This window comes from Marmota monax, unplaced genomic scaffold (genome assembly GCF_021218885.2).
Source record: "Marmota monax isolate L192 unplaced genomic scaffold, Marmota_monax_Labrador192_F-V1.1 WCK01_AAM20220418_F8-fsc00212, whole genome shotgun sequence".
NCBI lineage: Eukaryota > Metazoa > Chordata > Mammalia > Rodentia > Sciuridae > Marmota > Marmota monax.
The window spans coordinates 2,527,243-2,534,743 of record NW_026692413.1 but is presented as its reverse complement, the minus strand read 5'-3'; positions in this window follow the sequence as shown (position 1 = coordinate 2,534,743).

The following is a 7,501-nucleotide window of genomic DNA, read 5'->3' as shown; positions in this document are numbered from 1 at the left end:
GAGACTGAGGCAGTAGGATTGCCCAAGTTTCTGCAGGATGTGGCATGAAAGAACCAGGGAGCACATGTGTGTTTTTTCTGATCTTTCTCCATTTTTCTTTTTCTTTCTTTCTGTTTTACCCCCCTTTTGGTACTGGGGATTGAACTCAGGGACACTTAACAACGGAGTCCACATCCCCAGGCCTATTTTATATTTTATGTAGAGACAGTGTCTCAATGAGTTGCTTAGGGTGTCACTAAATTGCTGAATTTGGCTTTAAACTTGTGATCCTCCTGCTTCAGCCTCATGAGACTCTGGGATTACAAGAAGGCACCACTGTGCCTCTCTACCTTTTCTGATAAACCTGTCAATATTCAATCATTGGGTCTTCAATTTGATGGCCTTCTCTAACCCTAATAATCTCCCAAATGCCCCAACTCTAAACAACATAGCTATATAAAGTTTCCACTGTCTTAATACTCCACAATGGGAATTAAATTTCAACATGTAAACCTTGCCACGCTCACTTAAAACATATCCAAAGCACAGCAGAAGGTTTTGTTTGTGAATTCAACTATTTATTAATTATTAAAAAGTTCAGTCCCTATATTCCTTTTATGGGTTGTTTTAGTAACCTATGTGTTTCTAGGAATATGTTCATTCTAATGAAATTTTAATTTAGTGTGTCATATATATATATCATTAATAATATTATATTATCTTTATCACGGCTATAGAACTTATAATTTTGTCCCTTTATTTCCCTAATATTGATTACTCATGATGATTTTCTCCTTTGTTCTTGCTCATTTGTCAGAAGTATGTCTAATGTAAACTTTTCAGCAAACTACCTTTGAGCTTTACTGGCCTTCTCTATTTTACATTTGTTTCTCAATAAATTTCTGCATTTATTTTATTTTCCTATCTACTTTGAGCTTATTTTTTCTTTTTTAACATTTATTTTTTACTAGTAGGTGGACACAATATCTTTATTTTATTTTTATGTGTTGTTGATGATCGAACCCAGTGCCCCATGCATGCTCAGCTGGTGCTCTACCTCTGAGCCACAACCCCAGCTCCTACTTTGAGCTTCTTTTTATATCAATATTTTAAATTCTTATGATGGGTTATTGGACAATTAATTCCCACATTTATTTTTCCTCTACCATAAACATTTGAAGATGGTAATTTCCTTACATTGTTCTACATTAGCTTCTTACCACTGATTCTAAATTTTTTCACTATTATTTTATTTAAAATACTTTATTTTTCCATCATTTTCCTCTCATATGACATTTAAATGCATTTTCTTTTTTAAAAATACTTTTAGTTGTAGATGGACACAATATCTTTATTTTATTTACTTAATTTTTATGTGATGCTGAGGATTGATCCCAATACCTCATGCATGTGAGGCAAGTACTCTACCACTGAGCTACAAACCCAACCCTAAATGCATTTTCTTAATTTCAAAACATATGGAGATTTTCTGGCTATTTTATTTTTATTGGTTTCAAGCATATTTACATTGTGATAAAAGAACACATTTTGAATAATTTTGTTCACTTTGTATGCGTTAATATTAGCTTTGAACATGCATAAATAGTCTTTCTTTCAATTATTAGATATGTTCTTGAAAATAAAATATTTTATATTTTCATGAGCATGGATAAAAATATATATATTAAGTCAGCTTTGTTAACTAGGTTATTCAAAGCTAATTCATTTTTGTTATTTGGAATTCTTTCATTTTTATTATTGTATGTATTAACACATACTGCTTATACAAATTAATTAGTTTCACTGTGAAATTTTTCATCCATGCCTATATTGTACATTGTCCATATCCACCCACTCTTATCCTTCCCTCTTATCCTTTCCTTCCAGACTCTTCCCATTCCCTAATATTCCCTCTTCTACTTCAGTTCTTTGTTGTTGTTGTTTTCTGTTTGTTCACAGAAATGATGAAAAATAGACAACACTAGTCTTCCTGTTTCTAGAGATGGAACATACATGTATTTCTGACTTGCAATTTCCTGAAGGCTAAAGATAGTGAGAATTTTTTTGTCTTTATTGAACATTTGTACTTTTTCTGTTAAAAAATTTCTCCTGAGAACATTTGCCAGTGTTTGATTTGATTATTGTTGTTGTTCATATTTATTTATTTATTTTTGCATTACAATTCTTAATACACCATTATACCACAATTTATCATATCTCTGATTGTATATAAGGTATGTTGACACCAAATTCACATCTTTATACATGTATTTTTTTATAATGATGAGGGTCTCCTTTCAGCATCCATGCTATTCCTCTTCTCCCTCCCTTTGCCTCCCATCCCTATTCCCTATCTAGAGGTAATCCTCCTGCCGTGCTCTCCCTCCCAACCCCATTTTGAGTCACCCCCTTATATCAGAGAAGACATTTGTCATTTTTTTGGGGGGGTATTGGCTAACTTCACTTAGAATAATCTTCTCCATTGCCATCCATTTCCCTCCAAATACCATGATCTTATTCTTTTTTATTGCTGAGTAATATTCCATTGTGTATAAATGCCACATTTTTTTATCCATTCATCCACTGAAGGGCATCTAGGTTGGCTCCACAGTTTAGCTATTGTGAATTGTGCTGCTATAAACATTGATGTGGCTGTGTCCCTGTAGTATGCTGTTTTTAGGTCCTTTGAGTAAAGTCTGAGAAGAGGAATAGCTGGGTCAAATGGTGGTTCCATTCCCAGTTTTCCAAGGAATCCTTTGAGTTTTTTCTATGTTCTTGATAGTCTTCCTCTGTTAGAGGAGTAGCTGACAAAGACTTTGTCAAATTCTATAGGTTGATTGTCTCATAACTCTGTTTATTATTTCCTTTGCTTTGTACTTTTGATACATCAAAATTCTTGCTTTTTTTTGAGCTAATGCAATATTATTAAGCAAAACTTTTTTATGCCATTGTTACAGTGTTTCCACTGGGTTTTGCTTTCATGTTTAAGGCCTTACATTAAGGTGCCTAATCTATTTTAATTTGATTTTTGTACAGGGTGAGTCTGGTGTCAAGTCTTCTTCATGTGGATATCTAGTTTTCCTGGAATCATTTATGGAAGAGGCTAGAACTTCTCTAGTGTATGTTTTTGATACTTTTTTCAAGAATCGGTTGTCTGAAGATGGATGGATTTATTTCTGAGTCTTCTATTCTATTCCATTAGTATAAGTGTCTATTTTTATGTCAGTACCATGCTGTTTTTGTCTCTATGACTCTGTGTATGTTTGGAGATCAGGTATTATGATTGCCCTTTTTGTTCAGAATTGCTTTTCTATTTTGGTTATTTTGTGCTTCCATATGAATTTTAGATTTTTCTAGTTCTGTAAAGACTGTCATTCTTATTTTGATAGGCTTTACATTGGCTCTATAGATCATTTGGGTAGTATGTTGATTCCAAGAATATTAATTTTCTCTTTGCATGAACACAGTAGGTCTTCCCAAGGTTTAGTGTCTTCTTCATTTTTTTCTTCAGTGTTTTGTAAATTCCATTGTAGAGTTCTTTTTCTTCTTTATGTTTTCAGTTTACTATAAATGGGATTCCTTTTCTGATTTTGTTCCACAGTGATTTCATTTTTTGTTGTATTGAAGATCTGCTGATTTCGTTTGTTGATTTTGTGTAATTTTCTTTACTGTATTTATTTGTCAGTTATAGCAGTCCTTTGACTTCCTAAAGACAGTCTATAGTGGGTGTTTTTTGTATTCCTATGTATAGAAACCTTTAATCAGATATGATTTGACTTCTTGCTTTTCTTTTTAGTTTAATTTTTATTGTTGGTTGTTCAAAACATTACATAGTTCTTGATATATCATATTTCACACTTTGATTCAAGTGGGTTATGAGCTCCCATTTTTACCCCATATACAGATTGCAGAATCACATCAGTTACACATCCATTGATTTACATATTGCCATACTAGTGTGTGTTGTGTTCTGCTGCCTTTCCTATCCTCTACTATCCCCCTCCCCTCCCCTCCCCTCCCCTCCCCTCCCCTCCCCTCTTCTCTCTCTGCCCCCTCTACTGACATTCATTTGTCCCCTTGTATTATTTTTCCCTTTCCCCTCACTTCCTCTTGTATGTACTTTGTGACTTCTTGCTTTTCTATCTGTATATCATGCACTTCTTTCTCTTGTCTAATTACTTTGGCAAAAAATTTTAGTAAAGTATTGAAGAAGAGAGGGGGAGATTGTTTACCCATTTCTAGTGCCTGATCATGAGGAAACACTTTCAAAATCTCCCTATTTGATATGATATTGACTACATGCTTGCATTTATAGCCTTTAATATGTTGAGGTATGATCCATCTGTACTGTTTGAATGTTTCTGCATTCTTATGCTTTAATTTGCTTTTTATAAATAATATAATTTTTTTTTTAGTTTTTATTAATCCAGTTCAGTGTTTTCCCCCAAGGTAACATTTAGGCAATTTGTATTAGATGTAATTAATGGAATATTTTAGCTTTATATCTACATTCATTTTTATTATTTGGAATCTTGTGTTTTAAATGTTGTATTCCATCTACTTTTTTGTCTTTTTCATGTTTTGCTTTTCACTCATTGATTTTATTTTTATTTTCTTTTTTTAGGTTGGAAATTGTGCACACTTCATTTATTTAAATTTAATGAAACCAAATTCTTTCTCCTGTATTGTCCTTGTACCTAAGATTCAACCCTTTCTTTTCCTATTCTAGAGACAGCAAGCATATCAGTACTCCACCTATAGCAGAACTTGTACTTAGATTTTTTTTTTTTGGCCTAATTTATTGAGGCAACCAAAGACTCAAGTCGAACTGTCAGCTGCTGATTCTTGTCCTGGAAACACCACTAGGATTAAATAGCTAACTTTTTTTCCTAACAAATCTCAACTTGGAAATTCCTTTATCTGTGATCATCAGGAGCTAGAGATAAATTGGGTTAAATTATTTTTTCTGCCACTAGAAGGGACATAAATACTTAGAAGGAAAGGTGAGATATAATAATTATCTTTCTTTCAGATAAATAAGTTTACAAAATTTGGCTTATTGATATGAACACTTTGATATTAGAAACTGTACTCTATTTTTTTATTCTTAATATAGGACCAGAACTGATATTCTTTGCATGATTATTTAATAAATGAATACATTAATGAATGAAAACAAAATAACATTCAATTTCCAGGTGATGAACAATTATGTATATTAAAAAATAGTACCTTATTTTGAATTTAATATAATTCTAGATAGCTATTACACAAGATATGTAAAGGATAGTGTCTGCATCCATGAAAACATTGTCAATATTATGACAATATATTTTTGTGTGAATCAAATTTTATTTCAAGTTTATTGATTAATGATAAAGTTTATGCTTATAAAAGTATTTGGTTGAACTTCACTGATTGGGTCATTACTTAAAATTAAAGGAATTATTATTTTCTCATTCATGAAAGTAATATTTCTTTATTTTATTTTTTAAAAATTTGTCCTAATTAATTATACATAATAGTAGAATGCATTTTGACACATTGTACACAAATGGACCACAACTTCTCATTCCTCTGGCTGTACATGGTGCAGAGTCACACCAGTAGTGTAATCATACATGTATATAGGGTAATAATGCCCGTTTAATTCCACCATCCTTTCAGCCTTCGCATCCTCTTCCCTCCCCTCACTACACTATGCCCAATGCAAAGTTCCTTCATTCTTCCATACCCGCCATTATGGATCAGCATCCTCTTATCAAAGAACATATTTGTCCTTTGGTTTTGTGGGTTTGGCTTAATTCATTTAGCATGGTATTCACCAGTTCCATCCATTTGTATGCAAATGCCATAATTTCATTATTCTTTAAGGCTGAATAATATTCCATTGTGTGTGTGTGTGTGTGTATATATATATATATATATATATATATATATATATATATATCTCACATTTCCTTTATCTATTCATCTTTTGAAAGGTATCTAGGTCACTTCCTCACTCTAGTCAGACTGATAACTATCAACAATACAAGTAATAAATATGCTGGTGAGAATGTGGAAAAAAGTACACTCATACATTGCTGGTGGAACTGAAAATTGGTGCAATCATTATTGAAAGCAGTATGGAGATTCCTCAGAAAACTTGGAATGGAATCACAATTTGACCTAGCTAAACTACTCCTGAGTTTAAATATAAAGGTCTTAAAATCAGTACACTGCAGTGACACAGCCACTTCAATGTTTATAGCAGCTCAATTCACAATAGCTAAAGTATGAAATAAAACTAGATGACAGCTCTATTTCTAAAGACAATTTTTGAAGTAGTATTCTAGGGATTGTATCCAGCTATGTTTCTTATATGGCAACATTGTAAAAGTTATATAGGAAAAATCCAAGGACACATCATCCTAAATGCAGAAAAAAAGAAAACATCCCCTCTACAAACAGGAACAAGACAAGGATGCCCACTTTCACCACTTCTACTGAACATGGTCCTTGAAAATTTAGCTAGAGCAATTAGGCAAAAGAAAGAAATTAAAGGTATATGAATAGAAAAAGAAGAACTCAAATTTTCTCTGTTTACCAGATTTTATGATTATATATATAGAAGACCCAGAAAACTCCACCATTAAACTTCTAGAACTCATAAATGAATTCAGCAAAGTAGCAAGATACAAAATTGACACCCATACATCAATTGCATTTCTATGCTCAAATCATGATTCAGTTGAAAGAGAAATTAGGAAAACAATACCATTCACAATAGACTCCAAAAAAAAAAAAATACTTAGGAATCTATCTAATAAAAAGGTTGAAGGATGTCTACATTGGAAACTGCAGAACACTAAAGAAAGAAATTCAGCAGAACTGAAAAAGAAAAAGAAAGAAAGTTAGGAAGAACGTAGAACATGGAAAGACCTCTTGTGCTCCTGGATAGGCAGAATTAATATTGTCAAAATGGCCATAGTACCAAAAGGTCTATTCATATTTAATATAATTCCTATTAAATTCCAATGGGGTTCTTCAAAGAAAAAGCCATCAGGAAATTCGTTTGGAAAATAAGATGCCAAGAATAGCCAACAAAATCCTTATTGAGAAAAAACAAAGCAAGAGGTAACAGAATACCAGAGCTTAAAATACACTACAGAATTATAGTTACAAAGGCAGCTTTGTACTGACACCAAAATAGACAAGAACAAAGGAATAGAACAGAAGACATGGAGACAAATTTATATAAATACAGTTACCTCATAGTATACAAAGGTACCAAAAATGCCAGTGCAAAGATAGCCTCTTCAACATATGGTGCTGGGAAAACTGGAAATCCATATGTAATAGAAAGAAAGTTAATCCCTATCTCTCACTCTGCACAAAAATCAACTCTAAGTGGATGAAAGACATAGGAATTAGATCAGAAATCCTGTATCTACTAGAAAAAAGTCAGGCCAACACTTCATCTTATTGGACAGAGACTGTCTTCCTGAACAAGACTCCTAAAACACAAGAAATAAAATAA